Source organism: Parus major, chromosome 13, assembly GCF_001522545.3.
Source record: "Parus major isolate Abel chromosome 13, Parus_major1.1, whole genome shotgun sequence".
NCBI classification, from domain to species: domain Eukaryota; kingdom Metazoa; phylum Chordata; class Aves; order Passeriformes; family Paridae; genus Parus; species Parus major.
The window spans coordinates 5,894,121-5,917,674 of NC_031782.1; the positions used below are offsets into that span (position 1 = coordinate 5,894,121).

The 23,554-nt window shown below is 44.4% G+C and overlaps 1 long non-coding RNA gene across 1 annotated transcript in view; it reads right to left on the reverse strand.

Moving 5' to 3' along the window:
• Positions 1 to 7,532: 7,532 nt before the first annotated feature.
• LOC107210885 overlaps positions 7,533 to 23,554 on the reverse strand; it is a 142,998-nt gene continuing 126,976 nt past the window's right edge. Inside the window, exons 5-6 of the long non-coding RNA XR_004499358.1 lie at positions 13,825 to 14,110; positions 7,533 to 8,422 (exon numbers count right to left, since the gene is read on the reverse strand). This is a non-coding gene — a long non-coding RNA (uncharacterized LOC107210885). The remainder of the gene's footprint in view (positions 8,423 to 13,824; positions 14,111 to 23,554) is intronic.

The following is a 23,554-nucleotide window of genomic DNA, read 5'->3' on the forward strand; positions in this document are numbered from 1 at the left end:
AGAGTGAGCCGAGGGCTAAAAGAACTTCCAAAGAAACCGCAGAAAATTGCCCAATCTGGGCCTTGCAGGTTTCCTCACCTGGTAAAAACACACTTTTGAGGTTGTCAGGGAAGGTCATCATGCACCAAAGGACAGTGAACATCTTGTGCACAATTCCCTGACTCTGAAAAAGGTATTTGCCATGTACAAAACTGACTATAATGTAAGAACTTCTCCAGGAGAGTCAAGGGTTGTTGATTTTCTTCCACATTTCTTTCCATTTACATTCTGGGTAGTCAACAGCCTGCCCTGGTCATACCAGATGGAGCTAAGCTCATTTGCTGCCAGCAGAAGAAGACTTTCTCTTACTGTCTAGACTTTGTGAAACCCCAAGAAGCTCTAGCAGACGTTTTAAAGGCAAACTACCCTAAATCCACTTAATTTTTAAAGTAGGATTAATTTTAGGTGTAATCGTTGGAATAATTTGCTTCCCACTAGGATAGCTAATTCATGAATAAAATACTGAGGTTCTTATTGGAAAAGCCCAAATAACTTTTTTTCTTTCATCCTCAGCTTGCACTATTTTATGAAATACAGAAAATTCCTTCCCAGAGGAACAGGCTTTTGGTTGATTTTTTGGGTAGAGGTGGGTTTTGCAGAAGACCCTTTGACTCAGATGTCCACAACATGATCTCCATCAGAGGAAAACTGTATTCTTTCTTCTAATCAAATGAAGGGAAAAAATGCTATGCTAAAATCAATTTATCTGACCTACTTCAGTCACCTACTTTAGGTGTTTTACAGGTAGTTGTTATGCACACCTTCTGCAGCTGAAAAACACAACCAGGCAACAAGGCACAAGTCACCTTGGAGTGCTGTGTGCTCTTTGCTGCAGAGCAGGTATGTTTATCAGACCCTCTCCATTTCTTTCACATCTGCAGAACCCAAGAGACTCCCTTGGAAATGACTCACTAGGAAAATCATGCTCCAAATGAGCAAAGCAAATGGCTCACAGCTAAATCACCACTAAACAGCAGGAGAACAGCATCCTCAGGGGCTCACCTACCACTCTGCTCACTGATCTGGGGCTGGTGCCTCTGGGACACCTGGGCTACACTCAAAAGGCAGAGAAATCCCAACAAAGCTCTAGCACTTGTAGAATTTGCAGCATTTGTTTGCAACTTCCCAGTTTGCTTTGCTTTGCTTCTGTAGGAGATGACAAGGGCAGGAAAGAGATCTGTCCTGCCAGAGAATGTGCTAAACAGCTGCCTGAACTCAATGGAAAGTCTCCAAAAAGAAGGTTTTTCATGCTGCTGTTGACTGCAGTGCAGGTGGATTGGGCAGCACAGAACAACTGCAGCAAAAAAAGTACAAGAGTCACAGTTTAAAAGAGTCACAGTTTTGGGAAATAGAAAACCCCACCAGACTGTCTGTGAGGAAGGAAACAAAGCACTAACACATGAACATGGAGGTATATTTAACCACGCTTATTTAACCATTTACAGACTGGGTTTGTTAACTGGCTTGATGTTAGAGAAATCCTTCATGAAGAGGAGTTTTTTGGGTGTGAACAAACCTGGTTAGCACCACAAAACTCATCTTCCCCTAAGCACTGCAGCATCATTTCCTCCCAGCTCAGGTTACCTGCTCCTGCAGAAAAACAAACCACAGAAAGAGCAGCAGGTATAAATTTCCATTTCTGTGGCACTGGCAGGCCCCTCCACTGGAACTGAGACACAGGCAGCATGCTCTTAAGCTTAAAATGATGCAAACCAGTTTGTGCTCAAGGATGAACAGCAGCTGACACTGGCCCAGATATATCTGCTTTGGTTATGTATCCCAGTCCCAGGACGAGGGGCTGAGTCATGTGGAGCTGGCTCTCTGTGCTTGTAACACTGAATAGTCCCAAAGCTGGGGCTCACATGGCAGCCTAGCAAATCCCAGCAAACCACTGCACTCCTCCAAGAGGCACAAGGAGTGCCAGACATGATTCAGCCTCAGCACAGCCCAGATTTCGTGTGTCTCTTGCATCAACAGCAAGGAACACTCATGTAAGTGTTAGTCTCAGTCTGGTTCCTTCCGGTCTCATTTCATTCCCTATCTTCCCTCCCAGGTGGAGCAGGTATATTGAAAATCATCTCTTTCCCCCCATCCATCCAGGCTTTTTGCTGCTAAGAAATTCCACTGAGAATTGAGTCTTTTCTCTGCAACTTTATTTGCCAGCTGTGGGGTTTTCACACTGTTATTTGTATTCCAGTCCCGATTTCAATTACCTGGCTAACCTTTTCAATTTTCACAGGGAGTGAGAATCAGAAAACAGCAGGTCCTTTATTACAGCTCACACTGGCAGGGAATTCTTCACAGCCCCCCTTCCCTCCCCCATGTTTGCAGGAAAGCTCTGTCAAATTCAAACAAACTCATTGATAATAACTTGTCTATTTACTTATGCTTTGCTGGCTGTTAAATATTCTGGTCCTTTCTGCAGACCTCTCTTCCATTCTCCTTTTGGCTTGAACATATTCTTTCTTACACCATTTCTAAAAGCCAAGGAGAAGCAATCTTAAGCCTTCACCTTGGTGCTTGACTCCAGTGAGAATTCTCACCAGGGTCAAGCACTGGAGAAGTTAAAAGCCTCGTGCTTTGAGAGGGGCTGTTTGCTGATCTTTGATGTGAAAGATGTGGTGGTGGCCAGTCCTTATGTCCCTATCTCAGAGCATTTGGAGGCTCAGGGAACTGGGGGGTTCCCTCAAAAGAGGGGTGAGTCAGGCACAGGACACCACTCTGCTGAGCCCAAAGCCCTGCCACAGAATTGTACTGGCCACAGCTGACACCCTTTTTGCCTTTCTCTATTCTCCAAGTCATACCCCTCCTCTTACCTCCTTTATTATTCTGAGCTCTTGATCTAGCAGTCATTTCCATGTCTGTGCTCTGTCTGCCCCATCACTCAGCCATCCAGATCCTAAAAATGGTTTATTTGGGGAGGGGAGAGGATTTAATGCAAAAGACCTGTTCCTTAGCAACACCTTCCCATCTTTCTTCTTTTGTTATTTCCAGCTCATTATCTTTGCCTATGTTCAACTCCAAATTAACTTAATTACAGGCAGATTTCATACCTCTCTGAACCAGAAGGGGCACATGTAAAACATCCCTCCAGTCAATGGCAAATGAGGGCCTTGGCCTGTGCTAAGCAGGCTTTGGGAGAGGCAGCTCAGCTGTGCCTGCCCTGCTCCCTCCAGAGACCTCTCCTGGTTGCTCCCAGCTCCTGCTGTTCCTTTTCAGTGATACATTTCATCTCTCCCTTTTGCAGCCTGTCCAAGTTCACCACAGCCCCTGAGCACAGAGCAGACATCAGTATAAATCACCAATAAATCAGTATAAATCCCCAGGTGAATGCTTCTCTTATGCGGATGCCAAGGGCACTGCAACCTTTCCACCTCCCCTTTCCAGATTCTGACAGGGGACAAGGGCCTCAGTTCAAAGTCTGTGATTGGAATCTGTCCTGAGTACAAATCTGAGCCAAATCTGAGCCTTATTGAGCCTGAATATCAGATGTACTCAGTCCAGGATGACCTTTCATGACCTACACTAGTGGTAGGTCAAAGATCTCTCTGGGTTAATGCAGCTCTGGGTGCCCAACAGCCATACACCAATGACAGCTCTCTCCTTGAAAATCCCCTCAGGGGTAAAAACACAACTGAACTAGATCCAGGGCAGCCCCTCACACCACATCTTGTCCTTACTCTGTGATGCCTGGTTTCCTTTGGAAATCAGGACCAGGACCTACCTCTAGCAGCTGACGGGTTCCTCACCTTCTCACGTTAAAATAAGCATTGCTGCATTGCTGAATTGCTATCTTGCCATCCACAGAAGTTCTCCACTGGCAGAGGAAATATCTTCTTCCTCCTGCTGGAGGCCTAGTAGCTATCACCCAGCCAGGACACTTCCTCCTAAATCCACCAAGTGACTCCTCACTGGTAGAAGCTGGGAGTTGCACCAAGGATGGGGAGAGGTCTGTATTCACACAATGAGGAAAGTGTCGTCAGAGCCACCAGCACAACTGTGTCAGGGGCACGTGAAACACAAGGAAAGCCTCTACAAAGACACAGGGGAACCAGACTCCTGCCAGCAATAAAAAAGGGGAGGCTCTGGGTCAGTTTTAGAGGAGTCAGAGAGCTGTAATTCTACCATTAGAAGAGGATGTATGATTTCTGGAAAAGGAAAGCCTGAGTGATGACTCAGGTGGTTCCTCCTCATTCAGGTGAGCACTTCCTCCCAGAGCTTGCCACCTGGGAAAGCAGAACCACAGGTTAAATTGGGATGAGTTTCCCCCTTCCCCTTGCAGAGGCAGAACTGCAAATCACGCAGTATCCTGGGGTTAGGAACCTCAAATGCAGGCAGCAGAATTTAATTTTCAAAATGAAATACATTCTGTCCCAAAAATTTCATGTTCTTCCCTTTCTCTTTTGCCCCTTTCTTTCCCACCACTTTGGTATGTGGGGAGAAAACACATAGGTAGGATATTTCCTTCCTACTTCATGAGAACATTTTCAGAATTTCCCACCTCGGTTAAACCACCTCACATTTACCAGCTCAGCAGGAGACTGTCCCCAACATCTGTGTTTATTCTGGAAAGGTCTGAAGAAGGCAAGGAGCAAATATCTGCCCAGAAAACTGAACGTGTGGCCTCTGCAGAGCATTTGTGCACATCCTCCCCAGATTTAGAGCCCAGCCACACTAGTCAGTGCCACTGGATGTCAGTCTTGTGCCATGGAAACCTGTGGGACTGAGCACTGGGGTGCCCTGATTCCCACAAGCCTTGGGCTTGTGCTGAGCCTGCGTTTGTGGCACACAGGACACCCCAAAAGCAAATCTGTTCCAGCTCCCCCGGTGGTGATTTATGATGTAGAGATTCTTCATGTTTCCATTTCTATTTTTCTCAAAGCTGCTTCATGCTGGATGAGCTGAGCAGGAGATTGATGTGTGTTCAGCCAGCACAGGCTCACAGAAAGCCAGGCTGCTCCTCAGGCCCCAGCACTAACACAGAGGTGACTCAGGCTGGGCCACCTCATCCAAACTGACTCGGAAAATATTCTTGTTTTGGGACAATTCTCAGTCTTTTGTTTCACAGGGCACGGCAGAAAAATTATACACAAGCTGCAAGCTCTGCATGAGAAATCAGGATATTGATTCATGACCAAAACACGTACAAGCTCAGATATAGGTAATTCAGAGCCATACTCCTTGTCGGTGCCAATAATAAAAAGTTCCTACACAGAATCCCATTCGAAGAGTCACTTCCTCCTCCTCCTCCTTCCATAAGACTCTTCAAGAAGGGCTCAACAAATATTTAATTGGAAACAAAAACTTTCAGCTGAACATTTTGTTAAAATAGATTATCTGTGCTTCTACTACAGGATCCCACAAGTGCCAGTGCAAGCCAAGCTCTGGCTGTGCAAGTGAAATCAGCTCTTGGTAACGCTTATGCATGTAGAAAAAATATTTATCAGTATGGTCTGAGTAGAAAACAGAGACTGAAATGCTCAGTTGAGATATACTCAAGTTACTATCCCACATATATTCCTTCTTTTACCTTCAGGGTGACTTAATTTTTCTCTCTAGACCAAGGATGGCAGAGCTGTTCTCTGCCCTGTCTCCAGCCAGGCCACATCTGGAGTGCAGGGTACATCATCCTCACTCATTCACTGAACCTCAAGTCTGAAATGAGAGCCAGCATTGCACAAACCCTCTGCTGGCCCCTGCTACAAACACCCTAAAGCACAGGCTTCTCCTGCTCTGCTGTAACAATTAAAGAGCCATTCCTTTTCTGCTGTTTTTCTAGCACAGCAACAGAAATATTGATCTCCACTACTGGCTTCTTCCCTGTGAATGATCAGTTATCCTTTGGTGTTAAGCAGACTGCAATTATGCTTTCTAAATAAATAGTTATTCTAAATAAATAAGCCAGAGGGTCACGAGGGTCCAGGTTCTGCTCTCTTACCTCTAATTCCCATTAGCATTCCTGTCTGCATGGCTTTGGGCATGCCACATCTTTCCAGGGAGTGAAGAGCAGCATCCATCCCTCTGTCCCACACTCACCTCCTGCCTCAAGGAACAGCAAAGTTCTTCCTGAACCCCGGCAATTCTGAAGAGGCACTGGAGCAAAGAGAGAACAGGAGACAGGCTTGGGTCACTGCAGTAACTCAGTGATAGTGGCTCTCCATAATTAGGAAAGAAAACCCACAGCATGAACATGGCATTGCAATCCCCCCTGGGAAGATGTGTCCCTCAGCAGCCAGGACCTTGACATCCCCTTGGTGACACAGTCAGGGACAGTCAGGGACAGTCAGAAACAGTCGGGAACAGTCAGGAGCAGTCAGACACAGTCAGAACCCAGGCAGGCAATGGTTAAGGACAGACACAAGAGGATTATTAACTTTGGCAGAGCCCATCAGGCGTCCTTGCAGCGCTGTCACCTCACTGGGTGCTGCAGACTGTGTTAGGGGTGCCCTGCTGTCAGTGTGATCCACAGTGGCAAATTCACACACACACAAGGAGCTCAGGCCAGGGGAGTTCACATCCTTCCCCTGTATATTCATCACCTTTGAATGTAGAGCTGAAACAACCTTAGTGAGGAGCAGAGCACAAGCCTCTGTCACTCTGCCTGCAGTAGTCACCACTAGAGCTCTTCCTTCCCCTCACAAGCCACACGTTTTCGCTCCTTTTTGGTTTTGTGGGGTTTTTTTTGTGGTGGTGGTGGATTTACCCCCTCCCACTTCCTTTGTTGCCACATTTGTGCTGTAAGCCACAGCAGGTAACACGACAGGTTTTCACCTGGATGGTTCCTCACCACTTTCTTACAGGGTATTTATTTTCTCGTGGATATTTTATACCTTCACAGATGGGACTGAACCATTTACCACTGTCAATAAGCCACAGTAGCAAAACCCTTGTTTACTGCCAGGCTGGACCAACTGTGGAATATAAGTGTGCTAAGGACAAAAAGGTTTGAACCAGGGATATATTGAGCTGTTCACATTCAAAGAAGGAGGAAAGGAAGAGTTCAGAAAGTATCTGGGTAAAAAATGGCTGTATGGAAGCAGGACAGCTGCAAGTCTCTGTGAGCAGGACCCAGATTCACATGTTTTTCCTCATTTACTCCATTGATCTGCCCAGCACATTTTGGAGTCAAGATTTTCTCAGCCTTCCTGAGACCACATCTCTCCCTCTCTCTCTGTCTCTCTCTGCCCTTGCTCTCCAGAGCTGCAGGCTGAGTCCTGTTCATGACCCAGTGAGGAACTTCTGCCCTGGGCATCACTGGATAAAAAAATCCCTTTGTTGAAACACTCAGGGGTACTGGTGCATCACTCTTCAGTGATGCTTTGAGGGAAATAGTGCTTGTTTTAGAAATGCTGAAACAAAAAGGCTTATGGATACTGAGGAGTTTTTGTTAGTTTGGCTCTGGCAGAAGCAGCTTTTCGATCCATTTATCAAGCTGCCTGCAGCTGCCATTTCAAGGCTGATGAAGATATAATAAACACTAAGCCAAAAAAAAGTCATTTGAAAGGTGCACCCAGAGCAGTTTAATAAATAAAAGATCAGGGACAGGGGGGGAAGAGAAAGAAAAATAATCAGTACAAGTTTTGACTTTCCTCTGCTGTCCATTTTATAGCATAAATTTAAATAAATCAATGGTGCAAGTTGGTGGAATCACTCTTTCATTATCAAATACTCTCTCTAAAATTTTCTGCTTGTGAATTCATCTTTCTACAATGTCTTGCTGGCTCATGTTTTTCCAGCTACCCTCAAAACAGCCACTCCAAAATGTTTAAGGATATCCACCAGACTCTGCAGAACCCAGAGCTCTGATGGATGAAAACCCTTTGTGGAATCTCCAGTGCAATAAACCTCAACACTGCTAAGCAGCTGGATGCCAGCAAGCTCAGGTGATCCCAAGCTTTGTGCTGTTCCTTTCCCACTGCTTATACAGAGGTGACCTTCGAGCTTGCACCAAGCTTTAATCTTCCACAGAGGAGGCTTTGCTCCTGCAGAGATCCCTGGAGGTCTCGGTCCTGTCTCAGTTGTTTCTTGGGTACAAGGACAGCCTTTGCTCACACTGGGATTAAGTGGCATTGGCCATGTTCTCTTTGCCATTTGGATTCATGGATATTAGGCAAGCAGGGAGCCTCCTCAGGCCCTTGCAGGGTATTTTGTCCATTGATCTCTGGCATATGGCAATGAAGTTATTGCACATCTTCCTGGTGCATTTTGGTTATCAAGGCCTGATGGACATCCAGGCTGGAAGGCCAAGTTTGAGTCTCAACATTCTTCTTCCAGAGGTTGCCACCTGGTTTCTTTTAATTGCAGGAACTTTTCTCTGGGTCTGGTTCTTTCTTCAGAAGGTTGGGGTTAAGGCTCATGGACTTCTGCAAATACCACAAAGATCCTGTGAACAACAGAGAGAACAAAGAGGGAGTTGCAGACAATAAAAAAACATTAACAGGTGAGACATGGTGAAAGAATCAGAGGAAAGTGAGGAGAAAAAGATAATCCCAGAGGAACAGAGAGAAGAATGGAAAAGGAAAGAGGGAAAAATAATTTAAAATATTTTAAAAAGGAAATTATTAAAGAACTGAAATGAGAATAAGGATGAAAGGAGAGAATGAGGGGAAGTAGAAGGAAAAGTGAAGACAGAAAAAGGGCCCAGTAATATGCATGAAGAAAAATACATGCTGGTTTCCATTTTTCATTAATACTTCACCAGATGGAGACGGTATCAACAATAATAGAACCTCTGAGCTGCAGAACAATAGGTGAAATAATTCAAGCACCACTTTCAGATTAAAAACAGTGAAGAGAGTTTGATTTATTTCCCAGTTTTTCTTTTCTTTCTCTATATATAGAAAATAACCTTATCCACTTACTCATGTTCTGTGGCTCATCACCACAAAAATATAAATAAAAGAATGAAACCACCCTTCAGAGCAGACAGAAAATAAATCAGAGGCCTCAATGCATTTTCATTGTTGCAGCTGGGTCCTGTCTTCACATTTATTTATCTTTAAATTTCTCCTTGCACTCCAGAGACCATATCCCATAAAATGCCGGGTTAACAAGTTAACCATGAATAATTCATGAGATAATTATAAAACATTTACACCAGAACATTATTATCTTGCAACTAAAAAACCCCAAATACTTAATGTCCTCCAACACTGATGGCGAACCTCTTGTGACTGCAATGCTCTTTATCACTAAAATTAAATGGAATTAATCTTCGACTTGCTTTGGTGCCTACTAGCAGAGAATCACAGGTGAAAAAAACACCCACAGCTGATATGGAAACATAAAAATACATAAATACATACACATATTTCTGTGTGTGTGTGTTTGTACACACATATATACGGGATTCTGAAATATGCCCATGGAGGAGATCCATTTTAGTCTTCCTCCCCCAAACACACTCTGAGGCAGGAGGGAGATGAGCTTTTATACTGAAGGAATTGATTCAGAGCATACATGGACACAGATCTGCAGCAAACCGTGCCTTGCCAGGTTTTCCTTATCCCTCCCCACTGCACAGGTGCTCTTTGGTCAGATCCTGTTCTCAAAGCCTAGAGCTCACTCTGAAATTAAAATAATGATAAATTTCAGTTTTGCACTGGGGTCACCAAGATGAGGATTTGGCTTTGTACACAGCTCCAAAATTCAGGCTGTCATATGTGTGGCTATAAAGCTCCTACAAACACATCACCAATAATGCCAATCTCCACAGGCCATTAGGACTCCTGCAGGTCTAGCCTGCATACACGCTCCTCTGCCTCCTTCCCTCTGGACACGAGGCCAGAAAAGTGTTGGCAAAATCCTCCAGCCATCCTTCACCGTGCAGGTCACCACAATCCTCCTGAGGGCTTTAATCAGAGAGTAAACACACACAAGCAAGAAGGTTCTTGCTTAGATGACAGAAACTGTCAGCCTGTTCTAGAGAGACCCGGGTTATCCAACAAGGACTTCTGCTCTCCCCCAGCTCAGGATAACGGAGCAGCTCTGAACCAAATCGTTCTGTGAGAACTCTTTCTGTGCCATGAACAGGGAGCCAGCAAACCTTGGGCTGGCACTGCCAACTTGAGCTACAGCCCCTGGGGGAGCCCAGGGTAGAGGCAGAAACACCCTCAGGGGAAATGCAGGAAATGCTTTCTTGTTCCTCTTTCTCCCTTCCTCCCTCTTTGAATGCAGTCAGCCCACACAGAAAACTACTTGTGCTTCCTCACAGACACAATTGCACCCAGGCTGGGACACTTAGAGCTTTTCTGCATGGAACAGAAGGCCAAGGGTTCCTCTTCCTCACATGATTATTAAGAGGTCACATAGGGGAATGCAACAGCTACATCTGCCTGACAGCCAAGAGCAAGGGCTGGAAGCACCCTCTGCATGTTCTAAACCCATGAAAATATCCCAGGAGGATTGGCACTAAGTTGATGGTCAACAAAACTACCCAGAGCCTGAGGCATTACAGCTTGATTTAACCATGCACACTTTTGTTAAAGGATTAGGAGGACTCTGTCATTCTGACATTTGAATTCTAATTGAAAAGTCTCTCCCACACACTTTACTGGTGTGGGACCTGGGAGGAGAGGGGTGTGTGTGTGTGTGTCCATGAGGGGTGTGTGTGTCTGTGAGGGGTGTGTGTGTCCAGCATCTGCTTTGGGCAACAAAAGGGTTCACAGCTCCAAAGAACCGTGTTTACCTCCCATCACACATCAGCCAGCAAACAACATGGGATTTTACAGAACCAATGGATGCAGTGAGGAACTGGGGCTGGAATTTTAATCATCTCTCCAGAGCCCATTTAGAAATCTGTCTGTTGTATGTGTCAACAAACATTCACAAAATTTCATCTCTGCACCAATTTGCAATATAGAAAAAAATGTTTCATGAACAGCAATATAGTCCTGTGTACACAGCTGCCAGCAGCTGCCCTCTGGGGTGATTCTTGTAATTTTCTATATTTTGCTCAGCAAGATGTCATTTATCATGAAGACTATCATCAATATATGAGCTGAGGATGAATGGTTAAGAAGGTCTGTTATCCTCAGCCCTGAAGCAACACAGGAGTTTTGTTTTGGATAGTCTTGTCTGGGTACCTAACTCAGCTACATGGCACATGGATCTGCAGTTAAAAGAGAGGTGAGGCTTGGGTTACCAGACTGTCCTGCCATGGATGGAGGGATGTGATCCCAGTACCGAACTCTGAGCTCATCACTGACTCTCTGAGTGCTCAAGTTCCATTTCTGAGCACTCCATCTCAGTGGCTGTGTTGCAAAGCAGAGCTGCCATTATGAAGGCAACAAGACTGTGAATGGTGTTTAGGCTATCTGTGTGACCCTGCAGCTAAAAACCACCAACCATGGTGCTACACCCTCTCCAAGTCCCTCTCAAACATGTAGCTACAGACTCTTCCTTAAACAAGTTAATTTCTCAGAGAAGAGTTGATGTCAGCAGGTGGGGAAAGGAGGGGACAGGCACGAGACAATCTTGACTGATCCTACAGAGTCTGAATGTACCAACAGGTTAACTCAGTGTCAGCCAGCTGGTTAGGGATGCTACAGAGGGGACAGCCCTTCAGCTGGTTCTGCACAACCACAGAGCCCCAGCCTACTGCCCAAGGACCATGGCAGTACCAGGAGATGTGTTTGAGCTCAGACATTTGCTTGTTCTCTCTCTGAGAGCCTCTCCCTAACATCTGAGACCATTTGAGTATGAAAGCTTCCCAGGGAAATAGCTGAAGACTGCAACATTAATTCCTCTCTGTAAGGACAAAGGGAGCATCGAGTCCAAGCTGTTTCTCCTCAAATCACGGATCAATCAAGCAACTCTGGTGATGTCACTATCCCTGGCACTGGGACCTAATTTAAAATTACCTCAAATCTGAAAGATTGATTTTTACCATCAGCATTTAATGTCTGCTGTATCTTTCTTTTCCCAGCAGAGAAGAAAAAAGGAAGGAGGGGAGAGAGAGGGAGAAGGAGATGGTTCAGATTCAACTGCAATTTAGCATTCATTTGCATTTTTAAATTAGTTAAGCTGTGGACCGTTGCAAAGCAATGACAGAGAATTTTTGTAATAATTAGTCTGCTGGGAGTGTAGAAATGGCTATACAGGCAGGTTGCTCTGAAAGAGGAAGCAATATCCCAATGTTCAAAGTGGGATTTGCACAGGCAAATTTACTCTCCCTCATATGGGGCCAGATCCAGCTCAGCAGACACAGAGAGCTCCAGCTCAGACAACTTCATCTGCTCTAGACACTGACTGCAGCCAGTGGGGAGAGAGGGGTGTGCTCAGACTACGATTCCTCCTAACCTAATGTAAAAATCTGGATCAGGCCAGATGATTAGACACCTGCAGTGAGGTGAGAGCAATCTCACCACTGTTGTCTACAATATAATCTTAAATTTTTCAGCCTATGTGTGTGTGTGTCAGCCTCTCCTCAGTGGGCTCCACGCATCTGACCCTTCCTCCCTTCCCTCTGCAGCTCCAACCACAATTCTCTTACTGCCTGTAAGAAGATATATCCCTCTCCTAAATCCAGTGGAAAGCCATCATTACCTCAAATCTGACAGTAAGTGCTCAGGGAAGGGGGAAAGGAAGGATCAGGATGAGAATGAGCTAAAGGAGCCCCAGTTTGCCACAGGGACCTTCCCTCCCTCAGCTCACAAGGGGGACATGACAGCACTTCACTGTACAGGGGAAGGTGCTGCACATTCAGCAGCCTGAGCCATTGATTTTGCAATGCACCACACTTGCTGTTTGAGATGAGTGAATATTGTAATGCCTCCTTCTTTGGATGGCAGAACATGGCAGCACTAATGCCCACTTTGCTCAGCAAGGGGAAGAGCCCACTCGTGACTAAACACACCTTCAGAAACACCACACACTCGACCATCCTGAAAGCAACTCTTCATCACCCATCAGATGTTCTCTGCCTTGCATCACTTTGCTGTCCTTTGCCTGCTCTGCCCCAAAAGCTGGCATCTGTTTCTCAGTGTGACTGCTCCTTTTTGCTTAAGTTGTCCCTCTGGGTGAACTGAAGCACAAGGAACATTCAGTGAATTTCCTGAAATCCTCACTAAATTTGTGTTTATGCAGCTTCACCACTGCTTTGTTCGAACACGTGAACCCATTGTCTTCCAAAGCAGCACCAGCCTGGTCCCAGCAGCTCACCAGGACCATGGAATGGTTTGTTTTCTCTCAGACATAAATTTGGATTACAGAGCAACATTTTACAGATGCTTAGTCTATAATGGTGTGTCATGTGCAGATAAATAAAAAACAGTGATTTTCAAAAGGTTTTACTTAATGTTTCCTTTCAAAGAGGTCCCTATGACTTGAAAATCATTCTACCTGCAGCAAATGTGTTAACTCTATGACCATAAAATAGACACCCCATTATTCTGACAGCAAAGTGAGTGCAACTGGATTTCCCTGAAGGAACCCAAACCTTTACAGTTTTATTACCTTGTCACTCTGAATTTTTGTAGATATCAATCACAAAGGTACATTTTGTTTCAGTGTGGACTTAAGTGACTTGATCCAAACTATCTCTTTTGAGGACAGAAGAGCAAGAAGAAGATGAAACCTAAAATAAATAAATGGCTCTACTTATATTATGGATACCAAGACCAAAATGTGCTCTCTTTCACATTTGTTAGTCACTTGTTTAACTTTTGGGGCTGGCATTTCTGGAGTGCATTCATCCCATCAAAGTTCCAGTTTGTCCCATCACATCAATGCCTCTCATCTACAACAACATTGCCTAAAAAAAATCAAGTTTTTTTGCTTGCTCACCTGTCATTTTGTTACTAGACACATGTGCAAACTGAGGTGAAAGTAAGCACTTCCTAGGATCCTCTGTGAATTTTCCCTTAGGATATTCTTACTTTCTTCCTCTGGCAGAGCACAGTTGTGGGGTTTGTGCTTTGCAGCTGTGGTGAAGGCTCTGGAAAGGTTTCTTTAGCAAGTTTACAGGGGTGCATGGAGCAAAGCTGCCAGTGCTGCTGAACTCTGTGTTGGTTTCTTCTCAGCTGAGCATGGGCAGCTGACCTGCAGGATTTCTTGGCTTCTGTTGCAGTCACTGGAGAGAAAAAGAGAGAGAGAGAGAGTTCTCCCAAGGACCATTTGTCTCTTCCTAAGATGGCTGTCCAAGAGAAATGGGATCATTGCTGAAAGTCTCATTTTAGTCCTACCAACTACAGAGCAAACCTGTACACTTGTTTAGACCAGAAACCAACGTTCAGGCACATTTAGGCCAGGGGAATCCACCCTAAATGCCTGTGTAGGTTTGCCTAAATACATAGGAGTGGACCAAATTCCAGCTGTTGATTCCTGAGTCTTTTCACAAAAGCATCACCTTGCAAAGGACACCATTTTCAGACAGAACCAAGCCAGTCCAGATTTAGACTCATGAACTATAAGGAAACATCCACATCCCTTACACTGGCTGTGATTATGATGGTGTCCTCCCTGTGGACAGCAGCTTGTGTAGAGACAAGAGTGAAAAAAGAGAGAAGGAGCTTCACTGGGTACCAGTGGTGAGGCCAGATCTGCATTATAACCTCCCTTCCTGAAAGACTGAATTATAAGAAAGCTTTTCAGAAACATCTCTAGCATCCAAAGACTGTCAGAGCAGCTCCCTGCGGTATTTCTTTGTGAGCATCTCCTTTTGTTCGCAGCGTGGTGCTGCAGTGGGGCAGAGAGGGGCACAGGGGCCCATTCCCAGCGCCCTCTGACACCTCCTTAGACCCTCACCCGCTGAGGCACAGGAGTCGATAATGATGTTTTTCTGGATATTTTCATATGTGTAACGAGCAGTTCAGCAACTCCCCTGCCGTCCCAGAAAGTACTTTTCCATAAAAATAAGATCCTGTAAAACCTGTACCTTTAGATAACCCCCACCCTGACATAGTCACAGTCTCTCTATTTTACAAAATAAAGGCTTCAGTGTTCATTCTCCTGAGTTTTGCTGTGTTATCTGTGTTATCTGTGATTGTCTTGGAAACCCAGCTCACCCTGAGGCCAGCTATTAACATCTTTCAGCATAACAAAAGCCTTTATTGTCCCACTATTTCACATGCATTCTGTCAAGACATGCAGATGAATGAGTTACCAGGGGGTAAGTTTGGGTATAAATTTACAAGGCCTCTACTCCATCATAATTGTCTGTATTCATATTCTCATTCTTCACGCTCATCCAGATGCACTTGGATTTGTCCTCAGGAAAAAAGGGGTTGGTTGCTTTGCCTCTGCTCTGTAGAAACGAAGAAAAGGATGTCCTGGGGCTTCTTGAGGAGAAGGTGACATCCTGGGAGGTCACCCACTAACCTTTCCTGGGAGCGTGCCCTTCCTTCTGTGGCATCCATCACGTCTGTTCCACGGTGTTAGAAAATGTTCAGTGCAAGTATGAGAACAGCTATTTCATTTGAAAGACAATCTTCATCCAAGCAGCTGAAGTGTTTCAGTTGGAAGAAGATGTTTTAGCAGGGATAAAATACCAAATGGGGTTTTCTACACCAAAATTCTTGACACTGCACATATGAGCAGCCATCCATAAAGGACATGCATTTTACATCACCACAAGACTCTTCTTCAAGCCCAGCTTTAACATTTCTCTAGAGATACAACCCAAGAATACTTCACAATCTGTATTTTTGCATGTGCCCCAAAGCTTTTGTTAGCATGACTGTGGTGGCTCGTGGGCATGATTTGCTCACATTCCCAGCTGACAGCCAGGCCAGGAAAATCTCACAGCTTGTACATGCTCCCTGATTCCTTTTATTATTTAGAGGATTAACTAAGAATCCCACAATGTCTGTTGTGCTCTCAATGAAGTAGCAAATAATTGAAAACACTAAATACCCGTTATAACTGCTAAATGACAATACAGTCCCAGACAGGGAAATATTTGAGAACTCACCGACCTGAGGGAAGCCAAGTATAATAAAGATCATCTTCAGAGAGATGTGCCACGAAGGGCACTTATCTCTCTGCAGCAGTTCAGTGCACCCTTCTAACCCTGGGTGCCTTTTCATCGTGGATGAGAACAAAACTAAAAAATTCCCCAAGTCCAGCTTGTACACACACATAACTTACCCAGTGCCTCTCTGCCATGTGAGTACACTGATTTAGTCATCTGCTCACACCAGCAGCCTTGCTTATTTTACTCTTTCTGACTACTCACCCAATCCACCAATGCTGGAATTGCTCTGTAATTGTGAGTGCCATATGGTGCCCTAATTATTGCAGTGCTTGTTGTATTAATGTGTTAGATAATCGAGGTGTGGGGAGAGGAGCAACAAGGAGAGTCAGGCATTTTGAGGGATGGGCTTGCTCAGTGAGCACCATTTACTACAAACAACTCCAGGGTGACAAGAGCCACGTCCAGGAAATTAAAAAGCCTGGGCATGAAAATACCAAAACCATCATCTGCCTGGGGTCTCACTCAGAAATAACTGGGGTTGGATTTTTATTTCCCTTTTAGATTCAATATCCCTGTGGCTAAAGAACATGACTGTTATTTATAGGAATAGAAAAGCATAATGTTATTCAGATTATGACAATGTTATTCTAATTTGTAAAAAAAAAAAAAAAAAAAAAAAAGAAAAGGAGGAGGAGGAGGAGCAAATAGAGGATGATACAAAACCCTTGGGCTGGATTCCCTTTCTGGCTACTACTGATGTAGGTAACATGCAGGACTGGAAAAGTCCATATTGACACAGGAATTAAATTGCTCTATTGAATTTGCATTGCTAAAATAATGCAATATTTAAGAGGCATTATCATAAAACAGTTTCCCCTGAATTTCCTCTTTTACATTCACTAACTTGGTCAAACCCCCTCCCTCATTCAGATTTCACAGAAAAAGAATTACTCTTTACAGAATTAACTAAAGGGCTTTAGAGCAAGTGTGGGTTTGTACCATTGTAGGGGATAATAGGTTTTGTTCTGGTAACTGTGTGCCTTTTCCACAGTGGTTCTACAATTGTGGATGTTCAAGGGCAGAATGGACAAGCAGCTACAAGAGAAACCCAGGGCAGCTTACTGAGAATCACATTAATTTAAGGAAATCCTAAGCTGACTGCATTCAGAGAGTAAAAATATTATGGAGGAAGATTAAACAAGTTTTCTCTGTTCCTAGTCTTCACCATGTGTGTGTTCATGGCCCCTGCTGCAGACCCATTAGTGATGTTGGGTGATTAGATGCTGTCAGCCTCCTCTGAAGGCTCAGGGATGTCCATTCCCCAGTGGCCTTACAGACTCAGCTGCACCATGAACATCTTCCACACGCTGCAAGCCTGAGGAGAAAACAGGAGATGGTGAAGATTATTCACCAGAAAGGAACTCTCTGCATTCCTGCCAATGCCCTGAGCAGTAAACAGAGACAAGATGCTACAAAACTTACAGATCTGGCCCTTGGCAGAATGATTCTCAAAGCTTTTCCACAAACTGGATGTGGTTCACAAGGTGGACAGAGGAAATCCCAGTGTGCCAGACTCAGACACTTTATGGTGGAATGAGGATCTGTTCCTCCAGGAGTAAAGCACCTAATTGACCCATAACCTATCAGTGAAACAATAAAATTCCCAGTATAACTGGGTTATAAATCATCCCTTTGATACAGGACCCAGCAATTTATTTTGAGTATCTGAGTGTTTATTCTGAGGAAAGACAGTGCTTTAGTTACATTTAAACAATTTGGCTGGTGCTAAGAGGGGAAAAATGACAACTGTGCACAATGATTTATTTATCCACTTTACTTGGACTGTAAAGGTGTGAAGACAGAGCTTTTAAAAGCAATTCTTGCAGGGCCCCACAGGCACCTTGCAAGTGCTGTCCCTCCTGGCCCAGCTCCCTGGCCCCCACTCAGAGCAGCAGGTGATGGGCAGCCACCTTCATCCTCCCCACCATGCCTGAAATAACATGCTGGCTTTTCACTGCTCTCTGAAGACCATTTTTCCCACAGAAATTTACCAGTCAGTAGCCCACAAAATAAACAATTCACACATTTACACTCCATCTCTCAGGTCACGAATATTCCCTTGCACTCACGATTTCTCTGCACTGTATGAAAATTTTTAGAAGGGTTCAGGTGCACAATGGACACAGGGCATGGTCAGGGCCAGGGGGGATGGTCACTCTCTGGTTTGCAAGGCACTGTCCTCACAAGAAGGGCAGAAATTATTTCTCGATGCAGTTTCTAGAGAATGTCCTCAAAAGGAGCAGAAGGTCTGGTGTGACCTCAAGCCCAGACCTGAGCTGGGGCTGAGGTCAATAATCATATGTGAAAATATTTTGTGACAGTTTTGTTTAGGCAGACATTTAGTAGATAAATTGGAAAAAGCTACTCTATCCTCCATGGAAGGAATAGGAGCCACCTGCCCACCCTTTCCCACGAGCACGGGGCCAGGACAGAGAACATGACCGGCAATTTCCTTTTCCTGACACTTATTCCCACATCCATCCCTCCAGGAAGCAATAGCAGGGACATCCCAGGATTTCTGCAGCTGTTCATGGCTCTCTCTGTGCCAGAACTGTGACCTCAGTGACAGCAGACAGGAAGCAATACAGGAATATCCTCCCTGTGCCATGGATTTACAAGGACAAAATACCTTCTGTGGCTGCCTTTTCATTAGCAGAATTGCACAAAGGGAATTCTGAGGCTCGGGAAGCACCATGTACATATCCAAAGCAGACAGAGATGCTCCTAACAGACAATGAGGAAATAAAGTCTGTTAAAAGGGAGAGGAAGAGAGAAAATTTTGCACCATGCTGTTCTCTTAAGTTATCAAAGGAAGTCTGGAAGCACTGGGCTCTAATTGTAAATTTATTTAAAAGGTCATGGAAATGTAGCTCTAGGGAAAAAAGGAACTAAGAATAAGAGCTCCTTCTAACTGAGATCATGGAGAACGGGTGAGCAGTGAGGATCTATAGGATCACAGTAATCAGAACAGATTAATCATTACTTCCCAGCTTGGGCAGTGCTGTCTAGAACTGTATTTTTAAAGCACATAATCCTGATAGTATATCTCTTCTGATTAGCCCTTCAAAAGAATATTCATGTAAGTTGGAGCTGAAGCATCTCTGCTGCAAAATTCTGATGACATAATAGGTCATTATAAATAAATAATTTATCCAAGTGAAATAAGTCCAGCTATTTAGGGCAGGTCACAGTGACAAGTTACTATGGCAGCTCTAATGTAATTTTTACCATCTCTTAGGTCAGAGAGAGCCTGTTTAAATGCAAAACCTCTTTGTAACAGCAATTTGCAAAACAATGAGAGAAATATGCACAACATGGTTTGCTGATGAAGCAGAATTTTGTCAGAGTAGGACATTGTTTAAAGGTTTACCCTGGGGGCAGCAGCTGTTTTCTAAAGCACTGCTAAATGACAGAAGAAGATACATTTACACACAATACAGGAAGGACCAAGAATAAAACGTGGAAACCTTTTGTTTGTAAATAACAGCACAGATACAATAAATCTGTGAGCCCACAGACAGGATACTGATGCTAGAGAGGCGTTAACCATTATATATCTGCCCCTCTGTGGAGAAAGGAAAGCCTCAGGAAGAGGAGGCAGCAGTAATTTTATCCTTTATCAGTACATAACCACCAGAGATGCTGATGTTCAGTAGTTACCTTTTCATCCACTACTTCCTGAGATTTTTTTCCTCCTAATATTGCAAACTGCAACTGATTTTTGCAACGTTGTGAGTGATGTTTAATACTTACCTGAAATGAGAGCTGGGGGCAGAGGAGAATTAAATGCAGAGATGACAGTGGTTTTTCTAACAGGCTGTCGGCCCTGGCTGTAAGTGTGCTATCAAAAATTAGACCAACAAAATTCATCAGGAGAGCAGCAGCTTTGCCAGCAGCTGTTACAAAGGAAATAAGGAATAAGTCAAGGCCAATAACTGCTATTAGGATTAGACTTATTTGTAGATGGTGGAAGCAGCAGTGTTTATGAAAAACAGGAGTCCACACAAAACCACTCACAATATCTTTAACCAGAAAAGGAGGGGGAGCAGAGAGGAAGCCTTAGACTTGTTTCTTTGCTTGGCCTCCAAGCTGTGAAAAGGAAGGAGGAGAAAAGGGAAGCAAGGCTTCACAGCATATTAATTACAAGCAGTGTGTTGGACACTTTTCTCCCACACCCCTCAAATCTGTGGTGCTGATGCTGCACAAGCCAGGCCACCCTAGATCTGACAGCAAGGAGCTCCAAAGTCAGAGGAAAAAAGATGTGCACAGCACACAGGGAGGAGAAGACACAGGGAGAGGGGAACAACAGCGACCTGAGCCAAAATAAACAGAACCGCTTGCCTGAAGGGCCCTTTGTTCTGATACCATATGTGAGTTCTGATCACACCAGCCAGGTCTCCAGGAGAGAATTCCTTGTACAACATCAGCAAATTACTCCAGTCTGCACTTGTGATTAGGGCAAGAGAGAGAAAAAGTAAATGCAATCTGGCCAATTATACACTGAGGAGAACAGGGAAAACAAACAAAAATTCTCCGAACCTGCAGGTGTCAACACAAATGCAAAAGACTGATAAAGCTTGTTTTCTTAATGTGGGACTGTAGCTGTGAGCTCAGGGAATGGGAGTGATTCTTCCAGCAGCTGCTTGCAGGAGGTCAGACACAGCACAGGGGTCACCCCAAACAGTCGTGTGAAGGACTCTGAACCAGAGCCACAGGGCTCCAGCACTTTGGTTTGTTTTCCCATTCTTTTATCTGCACAAAGCCTGTGTTGGCAGTCACATGGGAAGAGACAATTATATTTCTATCAGTGGCTGCAGCATATCCTGTGAAATCCAGTAACCCAAAGTCTCAAAAGCCAGGTCAGAGAGTTTGAGGCTGAACACACTGAAGGAAATCTGGAAGAGATTAACACCTTATGGACCTATCATGAAGACTGGAAAGCCCCAGCCTATTTTATTCTCTCAATTTTTTTCCTCGAGCACAGTTCAGCCCCTTCCAGGTGGAGAAGAACACACACCCACCTCGGGACTGCAGCTGCAGTGGAGCTGGGCAGGACCAGGGCTGATCCAAAACTCCAGCTTTGAGAGCTGCTGCTACCAGGCACAGCTCTGGGAGTGAAACAAGAGAGACAGTAGAGAACCTTCTTTTGGCTGTTGCTGATGAAATGAAGTGTTACTGCCCACTGAGACTCTGTGTTCTGTTGTTCAAATACAATTATTACTCCACCCTCAGCAGTGCTTTGTGCCTGTCTCAGCCCAGGGGCTGCTTTCTCTGCTGTGTCTGATCTTACACAGCCACACAATCCACAGGAATTGCTCCAGCCAGACCTCAGCAGACCATACAGAACAGACCAGAACTACAAAAAATCACTGCATACCCCACCTTGGAATAAAGGCAAGGTCTGGAGGGAAGAAATGCTCCAACTTGTTTTCTAAATAGATTCTTTTCACACCTTCCAATTGCTTATTCCAAGCTTCATGAATACCTGCAGGGTCAAAAGCCTGTCCTCAGGAGCTGGAGCAGTGACCTGGATAAGTGACAGTCAATACAAAGTCCTTTCTTTGGAAGGAATTGCCTCCAGTACAATCCTTTGCTCATTCAGTCTTCTGTCTCCTTCAAGCAAAATCTGCCAGAACTATTTCCAATTTATTTTTCCTTCTTCCTTCTCTTCTTTATTTGATTTTGTGTGTTGTCCCAGCCTCCCCTCTCAGAGGTGCTTCCCTGGGGAAATTCATGTCCCTTGTACTTTTTACTCTGTGCACATAATAGAACATTATCTGCATAATTTACCTTACACCACATGTTGTCTTCCTTCTGGCTAAGTGTTTATCTAAAATAAATATATATCTTCATCATGTACACTGTGAAAAAGAGCCAAAAACCTGTCCTATGTGAGAACATCATAATATCCAAAACCTGAAACACCAAGACCGGGCTAGCTCAGTCCTTTAGGTTAAATGTAACTGCAAAGCTGATCCTTCTCCTCCTGCCTCTCTTTGCATTTTTCAGTGTCCCATTCCTTGTGTAGATACAATGAAATCCCCACAAAATGAATCCAGATAAAATATGGAATTTAAACACAGCCCACAGATAGAGGGATTTCAATAAGTAAAAAAAAAACCAAAAAACCCTTTTCCTTGAAGACACCTCTGCATGGCAGGGTCTGAAACAGCAGCAGACCTGTGGAACAGAGCAGAAACATTTCCCATGGACTGATTACCATGAGTAAAACATCCAGCTCACACGGCAGAGATGTGAGTTCCATGCCTCCTTTCCAGGACACAGCTCCCAGTGTGCAGGGCAGCTGACACAGCACTTGACCATGTTTTGAAGTTAAATGTGCTGGGGCTGTTGTGGTCCAGTCAACACAATCCCCAGCCAGCTTCTCTCACACTCTCTTGAGCATGAGGACAGCACGGTGCTTTGCTGCTGCTGCTGGGGTTTCTAGGTGTTTGCAGCTATCAGCAAGGAAATTTGACAGAAAAACATAACAAAATATTGAAGCCTGAGGTCTTGTAGCAAGTTTGAATGCCAGTATATCAGGGTGAAAACATGCCCTGAATACTGGAATATTTATTTTTACATTAACACAATTAAAAGTGAATGTGTTGTTTCTTTGTTTCTTCCCATTTTCCCTTATGATGATTTCAAATGTGCCCCAGTTTTGTTCTTTATGACAGTCTTATGGTCCCTGTTCTGTGTCATCTGCACTAATTCTCCAGCAGGATCAGAGCCTAAGGCTGGAAGGTACTGAACCCACCCCATGTGAGGACTCAGCCATAAATTTGCAATAATAGGGAAATTCAAGTACAAAGTGTGGGATTTCCTCCAAACTCCTCACACTTATACTTTCTACAGATATTTTTGGATGGGCTGAATCGTCCTTGGAGGTTTTCTATGTCTGGTACCACACTTCAGATAATCGAGCATCTCCCACTGACCTTCTGGAAGTGCTGGGCCTCCAAAAGCCCAGTGTGGACATCCCAGATAATTTTGGGAATGCACAGCAGCATTAAAGTATAGGCACCTGGATCTCTCCCTAAATGAATCTCTCTCTAGGTTCAGACCTGTCTTTGTGATGGCCACTGAATGAATCTCAGGCTGTGGGGCTTTATTTACAGAGGATTACACCCACCAGCAGATTTGTTCCAAAGGGAAAGACTCCAAGCAGAGCTGAAAGGCCTCCAGATGCTTTGCTGTCCCATCCAGTGTCCCTGTTCATGCATTCCACGATGTCTCCTTTCTGATTTCCTTAGACCAGTCTCTGTTTAGCAGGGGAAGAGCCTGAGCAAGGCAATGTGAGGTTTGCCTCACTAACAAACTCCCTGTTAATTCCCTGTTGCACTGTCACAAGACTAATGGCCTATTTTAAAGAGCATCCCTGTCAGAAGGTGCTTTTTTAAAAGGATTCCCACAGTGCAATTAGGCAGCCTTGCATCTAAAAATTACAGTATGGGTAGAGAGATCTTGATCTCAACACACCAAATTTAGGTTTTATTGAAGATCTTCAGAGCTGGAAAATGTCACCTGTTGGAGTCAGCA